The sequence below is a fragment of the Chamaea fasciata genome, unplaced genomic scaffold (assembly GCF_029207755.1).
Source record: "Chamaea fasciata isolate MVZ Bird 193981 ecotype frontalis unplaced genomic scaffold, bChaFas1.0.hap1 SCAF_6, whole genome shotgun sequence".
NCBI classification, from domain to species: domain Eukaryota; kingdom Metazoa; phylum Chordata; class Aves; order Passeriformes; family Sylviidae; genus Chamaea; species Chamaea fasciata.
The window spans coordinates 45,707,041-45,734,242 of record NW_027094091.1 but is presented as its reverse complement, the minus strand read 5'-3'; the positions used below and the strand labels follow the sequence as shown (position 1 = coordinate 45,734,242).

The following is a 27,202-nucleotide window of genomic DNA, read 5'->3' as shown; positions in this document are numbered from 1 at the left end:
TGGGGGTTTTTGTTTTTAAATTTCATGAGTTTCCTCAATCTCAAAGGAGTTATACCAAGATCACATCTCTGGCAGAGATAACATAAGCTTTCCCCAAAATAATAATGTACCTTGTTGAATACTGACTGCTCTGTTGATATGTAGGAAGAAACATTTTGGGGTACCACCTACAGGTAGGTCAGAAAAATAGAAGAGGGAATAAGTTTGCAAGCCCAGAACCTGAATAAAAGACAATAAGGAAGAAACTTGGCAGGCGGGAAATAACATAAAGTATGAATAGTCACACTGGAGGTCAAGGAGAGGAAGAAGACAAAAATATTGTGAAGTTCTGAGAGTGGAAAGCTTTGTAGTAAGATTTTCAGAATCTGACTCTACTACGGATAACTTCAGAGGTATGAAAGCCATTAAGGTCTAGGAATGGAACCTTGTTTTCCTTTCCTGCTCACTTTTGATGATGTTTGTGTTAAATAAAGCAAAGAAAACAGAACCCTTCAGAATTCACAGTGAGAATTCTGAATAGAAATTTGAAGCACTTCCAAAATGTTTATTCAGTAGAAATGAAGTGCTGAAAAATATTTTGGAGACCAACACTAGTTGTGAAAAATGTATACTTGATTTACAGTTCTATTTTTTTATAAAATGTTTGTAAAACATTTGTTTCTGTATTGCAGCATGAAATGTAGTCATCTAGTAATTAAAATATTGTACATATTTGGGGTTCCAGTGATCAAAATAATGATAAAGCTTCTAAGGCTCTAGCTGTAAAGAATATGAAATATGGGAAATCTAGTGAATTTAATAGAAGTAATGCAACACCACAAAATCAGTGACCTTATAAACATAACTTTCTTTTAACAAAATGTTCAACTCTAATTACATGGAAAATATATGTTTTTGAATTTCAAAAAACCAATTTTGTTATGAAAGCTAGTTTCAATCTATGCTTTCACATTGTGCAGAATAAGGTAATTCATATCAATAAAATGCTTCTGTTCTCAAAGTCAACAGTTAATTTTAATGTACTGATGCAGAGATATAGAGAGTGTATACATCAAAGTTTATATGTAAACACTCTTTCTGAGCACATAATAAATGCTTATTAAAGATACGCTTTGAGATATGTTTCTTATTTAAATCATATGGTGTTTACTTTGTTCAGTTCTTAAGACGCTTTCGTGTCTATCTCCTAGAAATTCTTACTAAGTAAGAAACTTTGTGATTTTCATTGTGAATGCAAGGTGTTGTCTTCTGTTATTGCTTCTCCAAGATTGTATTTTGACTTTGAAAGTAGCCTTCATATTGTCTACAACTACTAGTTGCTTGGCACCTCTTTGGAACTTCTTAATATTGTTTAGCTTATTTTAAAATTAGAAGTGGCCCTTTCTTCCTGTGTTTTATTTGTTGGATTATTCTTTTCCTGCTGGTGCTTCTTGGACACATATAGTAAATAGACAGGTAAGTGAGACTGATTTTGGTGATAGAGGAAGTTACAATTAACATGTTTGCTTTTTGTTGATTTATAAATGCTGTGTACTTGTTCTTTGATTCTTTGTGGATGTGACTTTAGAAAGTGATATTATTATAGGTATATTAAATTTTGTTGCCATTTTTAATGCGTGGGACATGAAATGATTAATTTATGCCAGAAAAAAAGGTCTTCACAAATTAACTCTGTCTGTGTGTGCAGGATTATACATGACTTGGTCAAAAATTTTTCTTCTTATCCTGACAAAACTTTATTGAACTATTAGAAAAAAAAGGAGTTTTAATTCTTTAAAAAAAAGTCAAATTCACTTTTGCATATTGGGTAAATGAAAGCTTCGACTTAGAAAAATGTTACAAATGTGGAAGGGTTTTTATTAAGGTCAGACGTTTGTGAAATGAGCTGCTTTTACAGTACATATGTTGGGAGGGAGCGGGGAAGAAGAGAACAAAGGCAAAAAATGCTGCACTTTTAAAGGATCATTAGTCTCTTGTTTCAGGACCGGAGAGCTAATTCTGTCAATGAAGACAATTTTCTAATTTTTCTTAGAAGCTAGAAAAGTATTTTTTCATACATTCACTGAGGAAAGGAAGAGTTCATAAAAATTTTGCAAATTAAGTAGTACATACATGGTATGTAATGGCAGTGCTGAGAATATTTGACTAGAGGCAGCCTTTCCCTATACTTTAGAAGGGTGAATATGCGGAAGATAGAGAACAAAGGAAAAATGAAACATAGGAGGAGAGATTAAGGGAAAAAAAAGAAAACAGCATATTTTATCAGTTTTATTTTCATGAGGAATAACCTGAAAATGAATAAAATTATAGCTCAAAAAAGAGCTTTTTTTACATCACTGCCTTTGAGAAGAATACCCAACATTATTAGAAATTAATTCTCATGGTATCTTTTGAAGGTCAATTGAAGTTGTTTTCTTGCATATAGACTGCAAGCCCGGCATGTTATCTGTGCAATTAGAAGCAACATGCTCCACTAAAGAGAGTGAAAACTCAAATTTACTCAGAGGGAAGAATATATGTCTTCATTTTATTACAACAGTATTTTCAAGTGTAACAGCATTAATCTCTAGTTTTATACCTCACTTAGTTCTGCAAAGACACTTATAAGACTTAAGAAAACAAAGATTAGAAAATGGGAACATGATTTTCAGGGGTTTTTTTGTTAGTAGATTCAGCAGTTCATAATTTTTTCTTTTCACATAGTTATAAAATGCGATATAATAACCTCAAATGAACATTCAGTACAGGGATAGGAAATTGGTAAGTTAAATAATTTTTCTCTAACAAAAAGATAGATTCCAAATCGTGTCTTGTAATATATAATGCATTTAATTTCTCAAAATTACTCAACTGGGACTTGGGGGCTTTTTCCTTTCCTTTGTCATCCTCTCTGCACCACTCCTTCCCATTTCCCTCTCCCACATTTCTAGGTGTATTGTATGGAAATTACATGTTTCCATAATTTAAAATCTTAGGGTTTTAAATTCACCTCTCAGACCTAATTAAGTTCATCCTGTTTCTTTCAAAGGTGCTGCACTGTGTCTCTCAGAGAAGGGGCTCAGCAGTGCTCAGCCCTTCTGCAAATAACATACTGGAAATGTAGGCACTTTTATTTTAGATAGTCAAATATTGATTCAGAAGGCTCATCATAAGCCTTTTTCATTTGGAAATGTACCTTTTGCTTCTTAATTTCTAAATTCTGCACTTTTTTACCTTGAGTGGGCCACTGGTGGGACTAAACTGGTGGGACAAGTGGTCAAGTGGATGTGATTAAGGAACTCCTGGCCGATGTGTTTAAGGTGCTGATTCTTTAAATATTTGAGTAGTAAAAGTTGAAGTTGTACTTCCACAACATCAGCCTTTCCTTTGGTATATGCCAACGTTGTAGCATTTAAATTATTTTAATTTCAACATATTAATGTGAGAACATTTGATATTACACAGCAAAAATACTTGAATTATTGCATCAAATATAAAGAAAGTGTTTCAGTTTGTGGAAAGGCTATTTTTAAAAATTGAGTACAAAATTTATTTGTATGGAGGGTTTCTCAAGGCTAAAAATAACTTTGGAAAAGAATCTGTGAATAAAGAGCACTCAAACTAGCTAGTTCTCGCTGACGTAACTTGGCTTTATACAGTGCCATTGTATTGAATGATTTGGAGTACACAAGGGTATAGAACAATATAACTGGTGGCTCTGTGTGCACACATTCCTGTCTTGCCTTTCCTGCTTCACCCTCAGCAGCGATACTGTCCCCAGACCCCTGCCTGTGCTTGTGGTGAGCTGCCCTGCATGGCAGCTCTGCCTGTGCCCTTCAGCTCCAGCTGACATCACACAGGGTTTGGATGGCAAGGATAATCGTGTGCCGATCCAGCAGACCTGCAGGGTGTTTGTGCCACTCGCAAGCGTCTAGAGATGGGGCTGTACACCTCGTATGTCTGTGGGATTTACATTGGTGCACAAACTTCGAGCAGAGGCTGATTTTTAATGTTAGTGCTAGAAATCGGGATCTGTCATATGGAGACAAATATTTCTGTAACTCTAGGCTCTTTCTTAGCTCAGTCTGTGAGTCTTCTGAAATGAGAATTGCAAGACTGATGTTACTGTAGTATTTGATATATGATAGTTTGTAGTGGAGAATAATTTCCTCTTCTTATTCATTCATCATTTGGCAAAAACAAAACAAACAAAGAAAAACCCCAAACAAAACAAAACCCCACCAAAATTAATCTGAAGTTTGTAATAAATGAAACAGATTAATGGAATAATAAAACCTGGACATACAATTATTTTTAATAATAGTCTAAAACTCCGGTATTAAAGTTGCACCAGAAAAAATAGTTACAGTAGTTGGCTGTGTCCTAGATATTTTTGTTCTCATTGATATATTTAATATAAATTAAGACATAACTTATATTAATTTAAATTGCAATTCAGTTGTCCATTACCATAGACAATAATTTATATTACAATAGACAGAAATTTGTATTACAATTTTTCTCATTGCTGATATATTGAATTAATTTATATTGCTTGTTTCCCTGAAAAAAAGTCCAATTATCTTATGGAACAATAGAATTATAAGGAAGGTATTGGTTTTTAACTCTGTTGTTGTTTGTAGCTTTGATGGTGTTCATTTATCTGTGATGACATACCCATGCATAGCTAATTACATTTTATGTTACTGCAAGTTAGCATTTTTATTTTCTCTGTTTCTTTCTGGTAAATCCTTCTGTGACTTAACTGTCAATTTTGATTTCAAAGACCAACTTTAGATTAAAGCCACAAATTAGCATTTGAAAATTATTTTGGAAAGTTTGTGGCAAATTGAATAAAAATGACTTCTAGAATTCCTCTTTGCAAAGGAGAGGACTAAATGTTGTGTTTGCCATAACTCTACAAATTAATGACCCTTTCAGTTGCCCAAGGTGTAGAATAACCTAGTTGTGTCTTTAAAAAAACCCTAAACAATCAAAAATGCACATAAAGCTCCCCAAACGAAAACAAAAAAAACTTCTCAAAACTGATAAGTAATATAAAGCCTAACTGGCAGTTATTTTGGGACTGGCCAAGGATGTGCCACTGATTTCAAGCATTTGGACGTGTGTGTCCTTTAGGTTTTTGTTTGTCTCGTCGTTTTCTTCCTTTTTTTTCTTCCTTTTTTTTTTTTTTCTTCATGCTTTATGTGAAATATTCCATTCTTTATTTGAAAGGTGAATTAACTTCTGTTAGGGTATGAACTGAAGTTCTGAAAATCACATGGGAAGCCTTAAACAGAAAGGCTTAGTCTGTACCACGAAGATTCTCATGTCCTTGTGTTGTCTCTTTTTTTCATATAGTTTCATTTATAATTGAAACAGCACATCCCATTTCATTCTGGGCTTAGTGCTAACAAAGGGTTAAGACTTTAGAAATGAACCTAAGATGTTGAACAGGGATGCTGATCCAGAAGAGGGAAATTTGTTCTGGCATGAAAAGTATCTTCAAGATCCATTTTATCTAGCAGAAATTTCTCCCACTGTTATTCCTAACAGTTGGGAGGTTTAGGAGAGCGTGTGCTAAGAGGGAAGGGGGAACATGTATGAGAAAGGGCCCTCTCTCCAAACTCCTGAGCAGCAGATGGTATTTTCTGGAAATACTTAGGTCATACCAATAAATAAAGACTAGCACATGGTCCTGAGAAACAATGTTTTTGCATATGTGGTAAAAAAATAATAATCTAGTCTCAGAGTCACAGCTGCAATGGTGCAATGACTCATAGACTCTGAAGTGTGGGATACTCCCTTTATAAAATGGAGTGGAATGAGCTGCTGTTCAGATGCAAAATCTTCTCTAAGACCCACAACTGAGCTTTGAAAAGAAATGTTTTTACTTGTCAGCAAAATTGGCTTACTTCAGAAGTAGAAAGAAACAGGGAGCAGGATGAAAAAAGCATAAGAGTAAGAAATAAATATAAAGTGAGTTCTCCCCCTCCCCCCAAATCTTTAAGCAAGAAATTGAGATTCCTGTTTTAGTGGTTTGATCCCCTTCTTATTTACCCCTCTGGATTTAAAAAATAATAATATTTAAAATGTTGCTATTAGATGAATTTTAATGAAGTTCTTCCTTGGGGCATTCTACGGGTTCAGTCTCTTCAAGCACGCAGACTATAGAAAAAAAAAGTTATTTTCTGTTCTCAATAAAAATTGTTTTAAGCAGACAATAAAATTACTACAGTTTATCCTGCATTTTTTTTATACATAGATGTTTTGCTGGAGGACTACAGCATTTGGGGGAAAAAAGTAGTTTTAACTAGAATTGCTTCTGTTTACCAGCAGTAGCATTGTTGCTTGATGGTCCTAGACTATAAACAAGGTTTATAGAGTAGGAACATGCAATTTTCGGACTGATACAATTGTAAAAAAGGGTCTGCTGCTGAATGTGCAAATCCTTCTTTAAGTCACTTTTTACTAGTGCTTTAAATCCTCGTTACTCTATGCCTGCTTATTTTTTAAAGTATAGCAGTTAATAATACCGATATATCATACTCAGCTGCTCGCCAAGCTGCTGTGTATGAAGTCCAAGCAACTCAAAAGGACATCTGCTTCCAGGGGTGCAGGTGTGGCAGCCAAGGGGAACCCACGCACAACCCAGTCTGCTGGAGCAGTGGTCCCTGGGGTGCTGCACAGAACCAAGTGGTTTTTTCCACAGTTTAGACTGGGTGGAAGTAAACGGAGTCGTGCATATCTCCCTCTATTATTTATTGGTTTGGGAGGAAAAAAAAAAAAACTCAAAAAAGAAAAAAGGCAGCTACTTCTCTTCACAACAGTGCAAATAATACGGCACAGTTTCTGTTATGAAACTCTAAGTAAGGGAGAGATTTAAAAGTCCAAAGAGGATCCCTGTATGGCTCCAGATTTCCGTGGTGGGAGGAAATAGAAAGAAAGGCTTCCTGGAGGAGCCTGTAGAAGGGATTCTCTCTGTACCTTAAATGCTTCTGCAGTGTCAGTCAGCAGTAGGGTCTATGGAAGCCAGAGCCATGGGACTTTCTGAGATGAACCCTTTGGTGGGCTATACATTGTGACACTGCCTGTGGCATGACAAATGTTATCCTTAAATGTTGCTGCATTAATGTAATCATGTGCCCCTAGTACAACAGACTGCAAAGTTGTGTCAGTCTGGGCACCTTCTCACTCCTGCTTTCTGATCACCTCTGTGGAGTGGAGCAGCCAGTATTTTTGATGTTCAATTTGTTGTAGGCCCATGCACTTGGAAATGAAAACTGGGAGAAACCTTACATTATCTGGTGCCATGTGCATTCATATGGAAATATAAAGCTCAGTTCTCTACTGGAACCCTTTTTCCATTGCATTTAAGTGCCGAACAAAACCGATCCTACCCTTGTCTATAAAAGGAGCCATGATCACATGAAATATGATCAAATGCCTTTCTTAACAGTGATACCTGTAGGCTTTCATTGCTGTGGCCCTCTTCTTGGGTTTTGTAGAAAGCTTCAAAACTCCCATGTTGAGGTTATTGTTGCTGTGATCTATAACAATAGTAGCGTAGTAACTTTCAGAGGAAAATGAATAGTGGTCCTTGGTGCTTCGAAACAAAAATCCTGGTCATCTGTGCCTATGTGTTAGGAAGCTCAAGTGGATAGCAAAATTGTCTGCGTGAAATGTGTGAGACTATAAAAAGGGCATGTTCTGAAATTTTACCTTTCAAGAAATAATAGACTATATTAATTAAAGCCTTTAATTTTAGCTGAAATGTGCCAGGGACAGTCTTTTAATGTTTGGTGCCATCTTTTATCCATTTGGAAACCCACCATTTTTTAAGAATTATTTCTTCAAAGATATCCCACAGTTGTAGAGATATTTCTGTGTGTGCCAAATGAAGGAAAGAAAACATTTTGGCAAAGTAACATCCCAAAGAGAACCAATACAGCTAAAGATAGGTTTTATGGGAAAAATATATCCATATGCAAATAAATTGTAGCCAATAATGTCACAGTCATGAAATTGCATATGTGTACAGAGCCCTCCTACATAGTGCATGTTTCTGTGCCTTTGCTAAAAATTCAGAGCTTTTTGTAGGTACTGCTTTAGAAGTGTAATTTTCATTCAGATGCTAGCAAAATTTAAAGGATCTCTATACTATTTTGAGATGAGAACCAGTGCTATGTTGTTTAGCAATGCAAAATGCAGACATAAAAATTCTCCCAAACAACAACTCTACAGAGAACATGAAATAAATCTACATGAGTCACAAAGATGTCATAAGGATTTAGATTTACACTTTTGGTGAACTTGAGACTCTGCTGCTTCTTATTAAGAAAAATGTTCCTAGAAATGGAGCAGTGTTAATTTTCTTAATGATGATACATTAAGAACATTATTACCATATCTTTCTTACAAGACAGAACACTGTTTTCTCAATTCCAAAATATTCAGAATGTGTCAGGGTGTGTTAGAAATGTATGTGTGTATGTATATATATATATGTGTGTGTGTACATAAAAATGTATTTTAAAAATCTATAGATCTAATTTTATAAAAAAAATCTGTTTTCAAAACTGAAAGCATAATTCTGAATTTAAGTACTTTGACCAAGAAGCAATGTTGTTTCTACACAGAATTTCTCTCTTGTATCATGGGTAAAAATGCAGCGTCTCTCTGTCTGGTCCTGTGCAACATGAATTCTGCTACTGGCCAGCACATAATTTTAGAATTTTAGTATTTCAGTAGCCTATACTTGTAGCCCTGGTGCAGCTGCTATGGATGTGTTTAAGCTTTTTATAAGCTCATGCACATAAAAAAACAAGAAGTCACAAAACTGGATGTTATAAAACAACACAGAAAGAAGCACTCATGTTTTCAGTTTCTTAATCCTTATCTTGATAAAATATTTAGTAAGGTGAACTGTGTCACGGGCAAATGCTGTGCGGGCATCTTGTTTTAATTCTGGTCTGCACTCACTAGCTCTACAGGCTTGCATTTGATCTCTGAGCCAAGATAAAGCTCACAATGAGAATCAAACAGGGCAAATAAACAGAAATGTCTGCTTTGGTAAAGGGTGTAAAACCGAGGTATTCCACTAGGTCCAACAGTATGTGCCACCAGGCACCGTTATTCTCACAGCCATGGTTGTGAGACAGCATCCTCAAACAGGAGTGACAAATTGTGTTAGTGGAGGAGATGTGGCTGCTGAACTCCAGGGAAAGTTGTGCTTGGGAGAGACACAGCTGCCCAGGGCACCGCAATCACTACTGTGCTACAAGCTTTGCTTGTAGTCCGGCTTAGGTTACCATAGCAGGCAAGGATGAACATAAAACGAATGGATTTTCATTACCCTGTTCTAAGTGCAACTTTTATGTGCCTTGCCCATCTGAGTCTTCGAGTTTTATGTGACACTTCTGTAAAAATGTTTTTCTTAATTAATAATCCCTAAGAAACTGGTCATTATCAGCAGTTTATGAGTACTTTGAAACTTAGGTCTGTCAGAGGATTATTTCCTCCAAAAGATGAGGGTTTGGGAGATGTTGTTTTTTTAAGTTTCCAGCTCATTGTTTGTAAGAGCTAGATTTGGACACCACTAGAACATTTGTTCAGTATAATCTGTGGCTTCAGACTGCTTTCCATCACTAAGGAAACATGAGAGACCGAGTTCTTCGAACTCTAACCTTCCCCTTGTCTCCCTGTCTGAAAGGATGAGGGAACACATTTCAGAGTACAGTCGTTTAAATATTTAGTGGTGACTTTACTGCTTACTGCTCTTCATTTCAAAGGGGTTAGCCCCAGAAATAAGCACAGCTGCTGCATACTCAGGAGTAAGCGTTTTCAGGATGTCGCCTTAACACAGCATTTGTACAGGACTTGAATGGTATTAACAATTTTAGGTCCTGAACCTGCAAGCACTTGCATGTTTCAGTAACTTTACTCTTGAGAACAGTTTAACAGTACTCACATGAGTGTGATTATGGACACCAGTAAGTGCTCACAAGATCCTGGCATTAGTTTTCAAAGGAACTGTACACTCTATGGGCCATTGCAGAAATACATGTACTGCAATGACCTGTGAAATTGCCACATATATATTTAGCTATATGAAGTAAACTATGCATTCCTTGTACTCAGTTCTGTGAATGCTTAAATGAATGAGTAGATTTACTCATGCACGTAGACAAAAGCAAATATAAGAAATGATAGGTGATTGCTTATGAGAGTAAAGGTGGACATACACTTACGTGTTTGCAGGTCTGTCCTGCACACTTTACTGTTAAAAGATGTGATTTTATTCCATGTGTGGAATCACAAATGCAATGCTCTGGATTCAAATACCATAAGAGAAATAAACTGGTGAGTTTGCAGGGTGAAACAGAATCAACCAAAAATCTCATCTTAAAAGGTGTCTGGTAATTGCAGTGAAGGTGAATAAAAAAATTACTAGAAAAATTAGTAATTTTAATTTTGTTTTTAGATTTTAAAAAATGAATGCATATAAAGCATGTAAACATTCAATTATATCATTGGACCAAAAGTGGAACAATGACATTATTAGTTCCTGCTTCTCTTTGTTCCCTGTATTCTGTTGCATTTAGGTGAAATCCCTCAAAACATTACTTATAAATGGTAATATGTTGTGTGGTTATCTCTTCATTAGGAAATACTCAGATTTCATGTTTCTGAGCTCTTAAAGATAAGAAAAATCAAGAAAAGGCAGGATCTCTGTGTTCTTTAGTATATATGGCAGATAATACAGAAGGCAATAAAACAAAGAGGTCTTTTTCTTATTAGGAATGGAAAACCAAATGACTTTGTAAAACAGAACTGTGAGGTAGTGCTTGGTTGTAGACCTGAAGTCACGGAAAGTCGTGTTTGTAAATGTGCCAAGATAACAACCAGGGTGGCTCTGCAATAGTAGTAAGAGAGACAACTCCATTGAAGCAGATTAAATATTTTCATCATGTTTTAAAAAGCGTTTTTGTGGGTTTGTCCCATTTGTTAGAGGACATAGAATGAATATACTGTGTCTGTGTTCAGATGCAAACTAGGTTTATGCTTCACAGAGCCACCTGAATCTAAAACATCAATGTCTGAGAATTGAGTAATTCGTTCTACTGTTTAAGAAAGTAGTGCTAACATATTAAACATTTAAATATCAGGGATTTTTTTTTTGAGCTATTATTGGAGAGTTCTTGGGGACTGCTGTTATACCTTGTAGTTGCTATGGAAACTTTTTAATACCAGCAGTTTGGGAACAAGAAATTGGAAGTAATTTTTGCATTCCTAAATCCAGTTTCCTAGTAATAAAAGGGGCAATTGTGGATTATTTGTTTGTTACCAAAGCTTTCCACAAGATCTTAAAGTTAATAATCTACAGATACAGGAGAGAAAAAATTTATACTAATAAACTTTTACAGAGAAACAGAAAAAAATGATGATAACTATTTTTTATTCTTGTGGAAACTGATAAATTCAAACGCCAGGATTTTAATATATTCTCACAAAAAACATAGCTGATGAAAAAGTGAATTTTCTAGAAACCCAAAATAACTTCTAAATTATTTTATTAAAAAAGTTGAAAGAATTATGACTAAATACCAATAATTATTACACAAAACATTTATGCTCTTAAAGTATTTATCTTCTTTGTTCACTTCATGTAATCTTGTTACAATAGAAAACATTTATTAATATGATGAAAATTTTATACCTTTTTCGGGGCCTGCTGATAGAGACCCTTTATTTGTGGATTTCAATGCAGTACCCTACCTAGAAAGATTGAAAAATACTAAAACAGTTTTGAGAACAAAAACCCTTGAGCTAGTTAATATTTTTTCAATATTAGAAGGTAAACTAAACCCACTACAAAGCAATAACGATTTTATTTGCAAAATTATTTTTAAAGGGATGTTTTCTTGTATTTTCTAGTTATAATTTTTTTAACTTTTTAGAGTATTTAATTCATTCTCAACAACTAATGTTTTTGTTGTTAATTTCTAGTGATAAGATATTAGTAAACAAGATTTGAAGGAATTTTTTTTTCTATTTTAATTTGAAAAATTGTCTCCCAATGTAGTTTTATTACTAAAATTGTTGTTTTCATGTTTATCCAATTTGAAAAAAATTTGATTTATTCCTTGTAAAGTAATTTAATTTTGGAACAAAAAGTGTAACTACTCTAAAAAATTTTATGATATTGTTACTCTTCTCTCTGAAAAGAATGGCTTTCTTATGAATCATAATTGGGATTTTTAAAAAGTGACATCAGAAATAAAACATTGACAAATGTAACCTGCATAGGTTCTGAAATTTTTCTTGGGGTATTTAATTTTAATAATCTATTTTGGTTTCAAACTAGTCTAAATTTCACCTGGAAATTTGTGTTTGCAGAGACACCTAATATTTTATAAAATTAATGTTCAAAGTTAGCATAAAAATTTGAATTTAGATATTGATTAGATCTCTTCATTTTTCTTCCCTGCTTGTGAACTTGTCAATTGATTTCCACAGGGATATGAAAAATAGGTTTTAGACAGAGATAATCCACTATAATCCCAAAACAGAAATCAGAGGACAAAATGGTCACAGCAATAAATTATTCTTTTAAACATTCTTGTTACCTTGATTCCTCCAAAATTTTTCAAATCCCCTGCTTAAGGTCACAGGAAATATGAACCTCACCAAAACCTTAAAATAAGGAGGTTGATAATACATTTTTAAAAAAATATAGCTTATTTTAAATAACATCATTTAATTATATTAATTACCATTTATTCTTTTAAATTGCTAGTCATATTTATAGTAGTGGCATTTTTTAATGTATCTCCATTGCCTGGAAATTCTGTTTTCATTGCTTAGATAAAGCTTTAAAATACTCCAGACAGTTCAAAGTTGGCTCCAGTCATTTCACATCAATCTATACAAAAACATGTGTTCTCATAGACAGATGGGCACAGACCAACTTCTGTGAATGAAGTCCTGTACTTGGAATTTTAAGGTGGGGGAGACTGAACTTCATAAATGTGTTTTTGTGATTTTCCCCTCCCTCCTTACTTCTGTTAGCCTAGAGTTAGAAAAAGTAATCTTTATATAATATGCATATTCTGTCTTTCGTGGATATCTGATGACTGACATTTTTTTGTAAAAGAAACTGGTTTGCACCAATAACCAACTTAAACTTCTGTTTAAGGAAGCCTGAATTGTATTCATATCATGCTCTAATATGACCACAGAGATGCAAATGAGATTTTAGGAAAGAAGAGTAAAGATCTAGGAACAGCAAGTTGGTATAGTAAATACAGGCATTTTTGCAGTTGCCTTAAACATCCACATTAGCAATGATGGTGGGAGTCATGTTTAAAAGGTTTGCAATATAATTTGTTGCCAGTAATCAATATATTTGGTAGAGGGAATGTGTAATTTTTGATGTCGTATAGATGTTTTATGGACTAATAACAATTTGTAGTGCATAGAAACTAATATCCAGAAAAAAATCCTGTTAATTAGAGACATAAATTACAAGTACAAATTTCTGTTCAATAATATTTCTTCAAGAAACAAGGATATAGCACAGTTAGAACATTTCACTGTTCACTAAAATTTAAGACATGCAGCCCACAGAATTTTGGAATTTGGATTCTGCAAGTATTTTAGCTTTAGCTTTATTTCAGTGTAATTATTCAAATACTGTTAAAGCATGCACCAAACTGGCTATGACAGAGAATGTTGTGTTAGAGAATGTGTGAATTACAAGGATTCTGACTGAAAGGAGGATTCAAAATCAATACATTCTCAGCAAGGAGGTAAATTTGAGCCAAGTTGACCTCTCTTTGCAGCTAATGTACAAGCTAGGAATTATTAGTGTTCACTCAGAGAAAAGTTTTAATGCAAACTGAAAATACTTATTTTAGAGCAAACATGGAAAATTGAAGGACTAGCTTACCTATTTGATTAAATGCAAAAACGAGACTGCACGTAGGATTTTGTTGTGCTGTGATAGAACTTATTTTACCAGTCACTTTCATAACCTTTAAACAGCCTTAAATAGTACATATGAAAAACACATTCATAACAGATTCCCCATAGGGAATTTTCTTTGGTTTAAGAAAATTTTATTAAAGATTGGCATTGCAAATAACATTTTTCATAACTATATGTAGACCTGTTAAAATTTTTATTAAAACTGGAGTTTGGCCTGTTCTTTTTCATCATTCTATCAGATATTAAACTCCAGCAGCAGCTGTAGGAAATGGAGAAAGGGATTTTCAAAGGGATTTGAGTCTCCCTGTCTCCGTGCCTTTAGTGATCATATTATCATAACTATCACACATAACAAAGCTCTAAATCTGTAATTCAGATAAAGTAGTCAGGACTTTGAAATACAAAAATCTAAACATATGCTGTAACATTTTTTTTGCAATGCTGGTTCCTTTAACACGGATTTTGTAAACTTGGGGAGGTATCCAACAGATTTTGTATCCTAACATATGCTAAACGACATTATTTCTTAAATGTTTAATGGAGATTTAATTGAAGGTATGTTCTATTGTACCTACAGTAGTTCCACTAAGAGTGTACCAGATTCTATTCTACCAGATGTTGAGCAAACCACTAAAGGTTAATAAGAAATGATGTTAGAAGCTTTTTTTTGACTGAATTATGTAAGCTAAACTGCTGAGGAGGCAATGCCCATCTTTTCAACAGTGTGAGTCTTGTTTCATGAGGGGACAGATCAGCATAATGCTATGTTGAAATGGTAAGTGTGAACACAATTCTCTGTTGAACTTATAAAGCTAAAGATGCAATGTAATAAAAGTTAAGGAGGCTAACTTGTAAAGTAAAAGCAATGTAGTACAAAACAAATGGATTGCAAAGTATTTTAAATATGTCTCTTAAGTTATTTACATTGAGAAGATGGTTTTGGTAGGGAGTGCCTGGGGAAAACAGGAGATGTACTGTGAAAAGTTATGAAAACTCTAAATCTCAATATCAAACCGGCTTGTAAATGAGCAGTTGCATATATATTTATTGTAACACTGCCTTCTGCTGGTCACACCTCATTTATGATGTAAGTGGAAATGCTGGATAATAATGAGATGTTGTGTTTATCTCAAATTATTCTCAATATGAAATATTTGGTGCTTAGGAAACATTTATTTCGCGATAATGAACATCTATCAAAAATGTATGCATCAATGATAAACTCATTGCATCTGTGCTATATGCTTAAATATTTTAATTTGATATTTTCTTGACTTCAGTTGAGTGAAAACTTTTAATGTATAACATACCAGACAGTTATCAAATCCTTATGCTTTTTTTGTTAAATTGATCGGTAGTTTTGGTTATTTTCACGGTTAGAATTTCTGCTTGTTTCTGGTTGTTCATCTGGGGGGCTTCTGGTGTCAGAGAGCATAAGACCAAACAAGACATCTGCTGAAATACCTCTGTTTCATAACAGAATGTCTATATGTAACAGAAGTTAGGAGACTGAAAGATCTGTGTGTTAATGTACACATTTTATTGAGTGTTTGCATAAGCTGCACTTTTTGTTGCTAAGTACTTTATTATTCCTCAGCTGGTCATTCAAATTACACACATATATTTTGATAATTACTCCTTAGAGGAAAAATACAAGATTTTGAACACGGTCTCTGTTTTAATTTCTAGCATGTCAAACATATTTTCTTCTATAAAATCCAACAAGCTGCTGTATGAAGTGTTTTCTGTTTCCTTAAGCGTGCATAAATGGTGAAAAGTGTAATGTGAATTTATATATGTTTGACTGCGTGTCTGTCAAAATTAAGGAAAATATTTATCACTGTATAGTAGCTTCATCAAAATAGGTTTAAGAGCTATTAAATAATACTCTATTTCAGTCTGACATAAAAACCCAGAATTAAAAATCAAATATTTGGTAGGAGTTAACTTCAGTTGTACAGAATATAATGGTTAAACCACACACTTACTTAGTGAAAACATTGGCATGCATGTCTGGCTGCCTCCAGTAAAATTAATGACTAGATTGTGCAGTGTGGGAAAATTTTTATTTTACTTTGGTTTTCCTCAAGAACTGAAATCCTGCTTCAGTTGCCTGAGGCTACATTTTTAAGCACCTTTATTACAGCACAGATAAAAACCCAGCTATCTGACAAAATGCATTCTGTTTTATTACAAAGGATTACTTCAAAAAGCACAATTCTGTACATTCTGGGAATAATTTAAACACCAAGAATCCCTATTGTATGGCAAATAAAAAGTAATTATCCATAATGCATGCTAAAATTGCATTTTAATGGACAAGACCTATCAGAAGACATGCAGATTGAGAAATTTCCATTTTTAAGTTCCTTCCAAGAATTTGTGGGCCTTGCCCAACTGCCTGAGGAGGATTGTACCCTGACTCCATGGATCTCTGTCTGAGCAGCAACTGCAGATTCCAGCCCTGCAATCCTTAGAGGATCCCTGTGGTCCCATCTGACCCTTGCAGTCTATGAACCTTAAGGTTTTAATAATCAAAGACCAGCCTAACCCCATGTGTGCATGTTTTTAAATTCCAAATCTCATCTTAGATGTAACAGTAATTAAAAAGTCACTTGCAAAGTGATAATAGAGTCAGACTTGTAAGAGCAGATATAACAACATGCATAATAAATACTCCATGACTGTGCTAGGAAAGACTAGGTGCTGTTAAGACGTAAAAGGAAAGAGAAAAAATATCTGAAAATTTCAATCTTGGTGGCTAAAAAATAAAGTTTTAATGGTCGCACAGCCCATCAGGAACAATTTTGCATTAAAGGAGTTGCCATTATTTTGTTATAGATGACATTTAAACGGAACTGTTTTTCCAGATTTACAGATTTCCAAGGAGATTCCTCATTGTGCTTTTTATTTGCAAGCATTTGTCTTTGTGATTTGTTCACTTTGCATGTATGTGAGCTCATTTGTGTGTGTACACACAGCATACATGAGAATGAAAATCCCGGAGCGAGTTTGTGTTTAGGGTGGTCACAGCAGCACATAACCATGTTTAAACCTGAGTGTTAAAGTGTGTGTATCCAGGGAGATAATATGTGAAAGTGGGCAGCATAATTCACTCTCATTTCTCGGTGTTAGAAATGACTGCATAATTCATGAATGTCAGAACAAAGTCAAGCCAGGCGTGAGTCGCACGTGGACATCCCTAATGAATGTGCATACTACCTACTGCCCATCAGATAATACTCAAATCATAGATATTTCATGTGGGCATTCCCTTCTCCTCCTCCAGTTTAGTTGTCAAATTAGTTTTCCAATATTATGCTTATAGAATTTTTTTTGCATTTCCCATGAGAAAGTGTGTTGGGATTCCTCACTCTTGCTCAGGTCTCTCCGTATGTTAAGGCAGCAGAGTGTATTTGGCACTCCACTTTTTGGTTTTCAGCAGTATCTTTATGCACATCTGTATTTTGCCTTCAGATTTGTGTCTATAGGCTCAAACTTTTATGTTTTACCTACGCATACTCTTATGCATGGTCCCTTTATTTCAGTCTTTTCTTTTGGTGGTGTTTAGTTCTGTTTTGTTTGTACCATATATATTACTGTGCAACCTGTAATGAGCTGTTTAGTTCACTTACTGTATACAGACAAGTAGAGAAACAGCAATTGTTGATTCCTTGTTCATAGCAGCCTTAATAAGTAGGGTCCAAATATGTAGATAATTTAGTTGGATCATCGATGTAATGAAACATGTTTCAAAGGTTTAGAAATAGGAGTTGAATTTTATTAAATACATAAATAATACTTCAAAGACAAAAAAAACTGTACACAAATCAGCACTGCATTTTGCTTTCCTCAACACATAAACATGAAAGCAACTTTCACTCCAATTTTTTTGTTCATTCTGTCTGGAATTTGGAAAGAATAAAGTAATTATAAAATTGTTAAGTAATTTTTTTCCTTAATTTTATTGACCTAACTTATTTACTAAATGAAATATTTTGTTGTGTATAGCATCAAAATGTTATAATGTGGATAAAATTCTTCCATTTGTAATATGGATTGCAGATTATACATAAAAACATGTGGATTATGATGATTAAATATGTATAAAATCAGCATAATCCATTCATATGTTTGTAAGGGCCCAGAGTCCTCCAGAGAGTCACAAATCCACTTGATGTTCTTGAGTGCTGGATCTTTTTTCCTCCCTGATTTTATCTAAAATATGTGTAAAAATTCAAAAGTCAAAGGGATCCCTGTTGGTTACAGCTAAGTAGTCTCAAACACATATATTTATCCTTCCTAGACTTGGTAAAGTCCTGTGCTTACATGTGTGGAATAGTTTTGGCTTTGGGTTTTTTTGGTTTTTTTTTTTTTTTTTTTTTTTTTTTTTGATTTTGGTTTCTTGAGGAGGGGGGAGGTTTTCTTTTTGAGAATTCTCATTTCAGCAAGCAGCACCTGTCTTTAACTTTTGAAGTAGATAATTTCTAAGCTAAATCTCATTCTCTTAGGGACATCTTTCCTCATGTGTCTGTGCACAATGAGAAGAGGTTCTGCAAGTTTTGAAAGAAGTATGTGAACTATGTCATCACATTTTAAATAAAACAGCTTCTTTCAAGTCTTCCAACTACCTATTTTGTCCAGAATTTTAGAAAACTGTAATATGAAGAGATAGGTGAAATAATTATACCAATCACATGAATTACTAATTTGTTAGCCTGCTTTTGTTATTTTGTTTTTCTATTATACTTTCAAATTAGTAATCCAAAAATATGAGTTATGCATTCTCAGGAGAAAAACAAAAAGGTGCCTGTCTAAGCAATGTGTGTCACATATGTGCTTATGTGTAATAATGCATGTAATGTAGGGAGAACCATCCCCCCATCACACTCAGGTGTGACTCTTACCCTTTTTGCGCCAGTTTTACACCTATATGATCCCTTTGATTGTCTCGTACATTCTGCTCACCTCTCCTAGCTTCCACAGGAGTTGAGTGAACTACAGAATAAATATTCTGCTGTGTGATTAGTGTATTCCATAAGATTTTTTTTAAAAAAATCTCTTTAAAAGCATAAAATGTTTCCCATATATTTCCTCTGCATTGCTAAGAATCAAACTATTTGATCCTTTTCTTAACTAAGTGGAGTAGAATAAGCGTAATTTTTCAAGATAGCCACTGCTGTAAATCCTGTAAGCAATATTATTGTGATCATTTTGGGGGCATCAGACAGGTATTTAACAGTTTGGTTCAGGTTGCCAAGGACAACAAAAATGCTGCTATGCTGCATCTCAAAGCTTCTGGGATGAAATGAGTTGTGACATACCAGTGAAGATTAAATTTGTAACAGATAGAACACCTTTGAAGTACTAGCTTATGATTTCACAGTGGCATTAGGAGACTTACTGCAGTATTTAAGCAGTTAGAAAGAATGCTGGTTATTAGTGTTTGAATTTTGTAAAACAGGATTTTATTGTCTTTTAAATAGCCATGACAGCCGTTTGTATTATCCAAGCACAACATTTTTATTGTTGTGTATTACTGTTAGAGAGGAGTTGTTCACACTCTCGTGTATAAAACCAAATCACTTGAGAAGGTGAATACTTTTTGTCTGTTTTTCACTTTCAGCATTAAATTATGCAGCCTTTTTCTTGTTCCCATTGTTTTCCTTCTCCCCTCTTTTCGTGGTCAGTGGCTGAAACAGGGGAAAGAACAGAAACATTCGGTGTTTGTATCAGATAACACTGGAAGATCAGATGTCCAAAAATGTTCTAGGCCTGCACATTTTTACATATGGTAAATTACTTTTAAAAAATAATAGCACAATTTCAGATGTCAGATATGCCTTTATCATATGGCTTTCTGACATGACATTACCAGGACGTAAAGTTACTATGCTTTATGCCTGAATTGGATTGCATCAAAATTTCCTGGCATATCAAGTGACAGAAATAGAAACTTGTTCCTAAAAATAATGTCTATAAGTCTTTAAGTATTCATCAAACCATTTGAGGGGAAGTAGGCATGAGCCTCTTTCTTGGCAGTAATCTCTTAAGGATCACTAGGCTCCATATTACAATTTCCAGTGTCACTAATTTGTGAAAGTTACTTTAAAATATTAATCTCTGCATTGGCAGGATTTTTTAATGAGCCTCTAGACTTCAACGGGTTAATTTTCAATGAGGGTAAGGTTTTATATGTTTATATTTTCTTAGCCTTGGTCAGGAGAAGTGGCTTTGCTTGCCCTTGTGCTGTGCCAAAGTGATAGGGTTTCATTCGTTTGAAAACCTAGCACATCCCAAGAGGTTACCTTGGTGTAGATTTCTTTCTTTCTGTATTAAATCGCTCATTGTCGCAAAGTGACTGGTGCTGCTGGGCTTTGAAAAGAACTTCTAAGAGGTTAAAAAAAAGCTTCTGTATAGAAGGATTTTTCAGTTCTGCAGACAGAATACAGTTTGCAGCTGTTTGACTTGCGACAGTGATATGGATCTGATTGTATACAGTATACTAGGAGCCATGGATGCAGCTGGAATAGAGGTTATAAATTTTAAAAGCAATGCAGATTTCGGCCATTAATTGGCTGCTAATAAAAGCAAACTCAATGGGTTCTAACTGTGGGAGCCTGTAGCTCTGTATCTGATATCAGGAATTCATACACATTACACAGTTTTAGTGATTCAGACCACGACTAATTGAAATATGAGGCATACTGATCAAATTTAGCATTACCAGCATGCACTCTGGTTTGGGACTGTATGGCGACAAGGTAGCATTTATTACTTATTCTCCATAACACTGCCTGATTGAAATATCTAGCTATGTTGTCAGCAGAGGCCCAGCTGGGCTTTAGTACAGCTAATTAAGTCATTAAAAGAGAGGTCAAGCAATCTAACTCTTGCATACTAAACTACATAAAAGTCTTTATTATTTTTTTAATAAGTCAAGATTTGAATTTTTAAAGAAGTTTGTTTTAATAATAAATGCATTTGCTGACTGCTTTGTCTGGACCTTGATTAAAATATGCATTTGTTAGCAACAAAGTAAAAAGTTCTTGAGGCCTAGTTTAATAAAAAAAACCCAGCAGAACTAAATCTTGTGCAATTTTTTTAAGTGTCTGAAAGCTAAGCCTAATTCAGGATGATAACAGACACATGACTGTCCTTGTGCTGGCAGACAGAACCTATTTCTCTACTGCATAATGAACCAAGGCACAATCTCTGCAGAAGCCTCTTATGTTTCCCAATTGAATATCTGTTCATTGGCATTTTGTGAGGAAGAAACACACCTAAAGGGAGAGGTTCCATGAAAGCTAAGTACAGAATGATGTTGGATGGCTGTTGTTACCGATTTTATGAATTTAGATGCAAGAGTGTAAGATGAAATGAAGCAGCAACAATTTATTCTTGGAATGTGAAGAGCAAGTCTGTGGGTTGCCTGAATTTGGAAGAGTAAAGCAGGGAAAGGATAACAGTGCCAGTGGTTGCTGTCAGAGATGCTGTGAGTTCCTACTCTGTGGAATTTATCCTTAATAGCTTGCATCAATGACGTTGCATGTCCGTATCAGTGCAACACTTAAGCATGGGGACCTCAAATATAAAGATAACAAAAGTATTCCAGAGCTGCAAATGGCAGCCTTGATGATTCTGGGGTTCAGTAAAAGGCCTGTGAGGCATTCAGCTATTTCCTTGGTAAATTTAGGATGTTTTGGTTTAGAAATACAAATTCAGGTCTCCCATGTCCTTTTTTCTGTATGTTACGGTAACTGGGAAGAAGCATCAGTAGGTGAGATTGATCATGCATCCAAGACAAATACCTGAGATAGAACACCAGGAAATGAGGAATTGTTGTTTTTTGTGGGGGGTTTTTTTGCTTTGTTTTTGTTTGTTTGTTTGTTTTTTGGGGTTTTTCTGTGTTTGTTTTTTTTTCAGTTTATATATCATCTTTTTGACAGCTAAAAGAAGCAAATCTTAAAACCCCAAATCCCTGATGTTAATCAAGTGGTTCCTCCGAGGTCAGCCTTTACTGCTGTGAAGTGGGAAAGTGCAACTCAGCAAGGCATAGATTTCTAATGGCAGCACATATTGTACTGATAGGCTGCATGTTTTCAGTGTTGTAGCAAATGGATCTTACTCCTTTTCTGTTTCTTTCTTTGTTTCAAACTTTGAAACTCTGTAACTCTGAAGTTTGGTAACTTTTGTTGCTCTCAATCGCTGAGTAAACCATACAAATTGTAGTGTCTGATTTAGAAATATGGTGCTTTTAAAAATAAAAATCATGATAGAAAAAGTGGTTAGGGATTTGGAATATAGGCAAAAGGAAGCAAAGGTATTGAAGGGAAGTTAATAAATAATCCCAGAGGTGAGTTTTATAATATATTCTTTCTCTTTTTAAAGTGATACAGTATTTTTAAGAGAAAAGTATCTTTATGGAGTAAGAAGAGGGTTATGATAGTAGATGTTCTGTTCCCTATATGTTAAAAATCTGACACAAATCAACTTCATCTGCTCTTCCTTATGGAATGATTACTGATTTACTGTGAATGTTTTCCTGGTTGGTTTTTTTTTTTTACTACTTGCAACCAACATGATGTATTTGCACCTCATTTAACTTCCCATGAGGTGCAATGGTATCAGCAGAAAGGATGCCTTGTGAGTATTTTTCTGAACATCAGAAGATGAATGCTTGTACTGAAGTAGAGGAGTTCTGCATGGTGTTGCCTTGTGAATTCATGTTCTCTTATAGGAATATAGGAGTTGCTTCCTACTAGAATTATTAGAGCACTTTACATTTTCCATTAAGTCTTTGGAAAGATTTTAAAAATTATAATCCATTAAATCATTATGCTAATTGCAGGCAATGGATCTAAAATATATTGGATTTTAAAAATCTTTTCTTCATTACACTGGTGAGAGAGAAATTTTCAGAATAAAGGCCGTCTACTAAAAAAAAAAAAAAAGAACTTTCCTGAATGTTTTAGCTTTTGCAAATAGATGCATGTTCACTTCATATTGTTTCAGAACTTTGCTCCTTTTCATTGCTCTATTTTCTCAAACTAAAGCTGAGATCCAGATACAAAATTTCAAATGCTTTTATACATATATATATATAAAGATGTGCATTATATTATTAACACTTAATATGCATTAATTCCAAAATAAGGTGGTTTTTAAAATTTAAATCTATTATCTTTCTCCCTCTTAAAATTACTAAATTATTGGTACAGGCAGTAATTTTTCTTTTCTTTTGGGATCTTGTGCAGGTTGGAGCAGACAATTAAATTTTGCATACTGATATGAAAGAATATTGCTTACATCAGTGAAGAGATATAGTTTATAATAACCTCAGTAAAGAGAATGTAATGGTCAAAGTGATGATGTGTGTCTGACTGGTCCAACAAAATGGACTGGAGCAGTAGCAGTAGGTAACAAGAATGAATCAATAAATGCTCTCTCAAGAACATCTACCTCACCTCATGGTCTGGCTCTGATGATGGCCCTAAGTGTGTGCCAAGGAAAGAGCAAGAACAGAACTAGTGTCTATAATAACACTTAGTTTAATGTCCTCTTGGCCTCTGATCATTTTAGAAGTTATCCAGAGCTTGTTAGAGATTGTCTATCTAATGTTTCCTAATGGGTTTTTCTTCCAAATACTTATTCAATCTTCCCTGTTCTCTTTCTTCATGACAGCTATTTACTCTGGGCTGGTGGGAGACACAAAGTCAAAGTAAAGAAACATGAGAATTCAGAAGTAAATTCAAGTGTGAATGAAGCCTGGCAGTAAGTATTACCATGAGCTACAATACTGTATATTCTTCATTGTCAGTGAGAACAACAAGGTATGATTATAATGAGCTGGGCTGTAATTATTGTTCTGGTATTCCTGACTAAACTGGTATCAGGAAAACTTATAATCTCCTCTAATGGAAGAAACTAGCACTGTTTTTACAAAGAAAATTCAGAAGAGTTCTCATAATCATTTGCTGTCTTGGCACTTTCTCCTAGAACCCATCCTCCAAACCTGTTGAGATGTGTCCATGAGTATTATGCATATGGGTGTGCATCATGGTAGTCTGTGTTGACTGTAATTAATAATTCATATTATGTGATTGTATTACACTGTTCTTCTAAGTGCAGAAGAAAGCCAAAGAACACAGGATGAATTCCACATCTGAAATCAAAGACAAAGTCTCTTTAAGCTTCAACATGGATTTCATCCCATGTGTTAATACTGTTGTTCGCATTGTAAAGAAAATTTCAATAGCATTTTTTCCCCTTCCTTGAAATTTGTGTGATACCTGGAAATACTATTTCCTTGATGAGAATTTTTTCTTTTTTTTTTATTATAGTTTTCAAAGTAATTTTTAAGTTATTTTTTACCACTAGAAAAGAAAATTATTTGACTGATTTATAAGTTGCACTAGGCTAGTACATTTAGGCTGGATGGGAATGTGCTGAGGTCTTTGTACTAGGGTTGTACTTCTGCTTCCATATGTCTGAGACAGATAAAAGCTCAGAGTTGGTTTTGTGGTTCCAGCAGAGGTGGAGTTTCATGTAATAGAGATGTGAGTAGACCAGGATGATGTGCAGGGTTGCACCTGTGTATGACAACTGGGTGAATATAGAGGAGTTTATTTACCTATTCCTTTTCTTTCCTCAAAAAATACCTTAGAAACTCTATAGCAAAAGTACTGTGGGGTGACAGAGTGAAACACTTCAGTACTGTGACAAAGACCATGCTCGGAAAACCTAAGTCTCTCCTTCACATGGGTAATGCAGCTCTTAAACAAGCTGTAGCATTCTAATTTTGCAAAATTATGCTTGTCTCAGTTTTCCATTTCCTCACTGAGACTTGATAAGTGTCAAGTTTTTCACACCTTAAGGTCTCTTAGTCAAGACAGTAGATACAGGGTTAGATTTAGTCTTGTCCTAAAAAGACATTTACTGTAATGTATCTCTCTTCTTGTTTCCTTTTGTCTTATACTTCTGTTCCCAAATATCATTATCAGTGGAAATAAAGAGTAAGATAATAAAAAATAACTTCATCAGTAAATCATAGTAGTTAACACACCTGGAGCTCATCATCTGTGCTTTTAGGCTGCCAAGAAAGAGCTAACCATTGGAGAAGTGAGAGCTCCAGCCACAAATTTCATGGTCTCTCTCAGGAGTGTTGGTTCAAAAGTGATGAAAAAATGCAACATTTTAAACAAGCTGTGCTGTTTTTCTTGAGACACTAGTCCGATGGAAAAATGAAGTGGTAGAGATAAAGGCCATTGATGTGCTGCTGAAACTCCCTTGTTCTTTTAAATGCTCAGCTTAGGATGAACGGTTATGGTCTGAACTGATTGTACAACAAAAACAAAAAGCTGTGGGAATTAGTTCTTTTTTTCCTTTAATTAATTTGGTTCATTCTGGACTGATGGATATACTCACCTCTTTATATCATTGAGAGCATCCTACACAAATACATCCTTCATCCTACACAAAGACAGCCTTGTATAAATGGAGAGAACTTGAGACAATTCTTAGAGGCAGAAACAAATAAGGCTTAGACTCATGTGCTTTCTAGGAAAACAGAGGGGTAAGCATGGCTCCAGACTTTAGATAAAGAGAGTTTTCCATTTGTTCTGCAGGATAAACGTTTCTCTCAGTCTCAGCATGCATTTAAACTTGGTAGTTTTCTGTTCTGACAAACCACTTCATCATTAGCTTAAACTCTAACAGCTGTGAGAGGGCCAAAAGGAATCTGTGTGAAAAGGGAGGGGAAGAAGAAAGCTGATAACACCTACATCCCAATTTTTGGTCCATTTCTCTTTTGCCACTTGTCGTCATATATTTTCTAGATAATTCTGATCATTGAGCTCAAATCAAACCAGACTGTCTTTAAGCAAGTCTTTACTGAGCCATATCCACTTCTCTCAGTGGAGACTGAAGAAAATCACAAGTTGGGTTGCCCAAGCTGTCGCATGAAGTGACCACCATTTATGTCATGGATTTGCATAGTAGTCTTCACCCATCCACAGTGACTATTGCTGTTGTTGCTGTTCAGTGCCAGTTATTCCTCTTCATTTTAATCACTTTTCTGTCCTTGACACACAGGGACTCTTCCTACCCCTTTCCTCTCTTCTCTCTGAATAACAGCAAGTTCTTGCTGGAAAAGGTTCTTCCTCCTCAGGAAAGAAGTCTTTTATGACATTACTTTGTCATTGTTTTGTAACAGTGTTGAAAAATCTTCAGCCTACTTATTATTTTCCAGAATTCTCTAAGTTTTCCTTACTATTCAGGACACATTAACTCCATGTGAAATATGAGAATTCCTTGTTATTGTTTAACAATATCCACCTTTAAACAATAAGCTGTATTAAGCTCTTTCTGCATTTTGTGCATCATCCACTGGCAGTAGCAGTAAGTTTTTGACTTAATGTTTTCTATCTTGTCAATAGATCTTCAACCCCTCTCTTGATCTCATACCCCCAGTCTGGAAAGGGTCAGGTAAAATCTGGTTTTGATTAAAAAAAAAAAAAATAACAATAATTATCCTCTCCAGTGCTGCAAGGCAGACAGTTGTCAATACGACTAGAACAGGTAGAGGGATGCTAAGGAGTGCTTGAAACAGCAAATCTGTAACTTTAAAAGACTAAACCAGGATTTTGGGTGCCAGCTGAACTGGGGCAGGATGCTGTCCTGCACACAGCCCATGCCAAATGCTGTGATTCCCTTTTCCCAGTCTCTGGACAATTAAGTGTGGTACACTTAAAGTAAAACTATTCCTCCTCCTGCCCCTGCCCCTAAAATACTTTGAGTTTCTGTTTGATAAGGCCAATGGAAAAGACCACGAGAATCTGGAAAGAAGCTGCATTTCTGATGAAAGAGTATTATGTTTCGTATCTCCTTTTGGCTATAACTTTCCTGGGCAGAGCTACCAGTCAAATTTATTCCTTTTGCCTTAAATCTGAAACCCATTAGGCTTACCACTGAAGACCTACACAGGCAATTTCCTTCCAGGGCTAAAATACCTGGGCAAGTATTGTAAGCTTTCCCTGTCTCCCTTCCACTACCACTTCTGGAAAAAAAAAAAAAAAATTTGTGCAGGCTCTTTTCTCCCATCTCTTCGCATAGCCTTCCATCCTGCTTTATCCTTGCCTGAGCTGTTGCTCACAATCACAGGAGTTATCCATTCAAGCTGGTGCTGGGCACAGGCTGACAGCCCTACTCTGGGAGCTGCCCATCCCAGGGAGCC

The 27,202-nt window shown here is 35.0% G+C and overlaps 1 long non-coding RNA gene across 3 annotated transcripts in view; it reads left to right on the top strand.

Annotated features, from left to right (window-relative positions):
* Window positions 1-27,202, top strand: part of LOC136290659 (uncharacterized) — a 184,885-nt gene that overhangs the window by 135,403 nt on the left and 22,280 nt on the right. For all 3 annotated transcript variants that reach the window (XR_010721285.1, XR_010721286.1, XR_010721287.1), the window contains exon 3: window positions 23,653-23,742. This is a non-coding gene — a long non-coding RNA (uncharacterized lncRNA). The remainder of the gene's footprint in view (window positions 1-23,652; window positions 23,743-27,202) is intronic.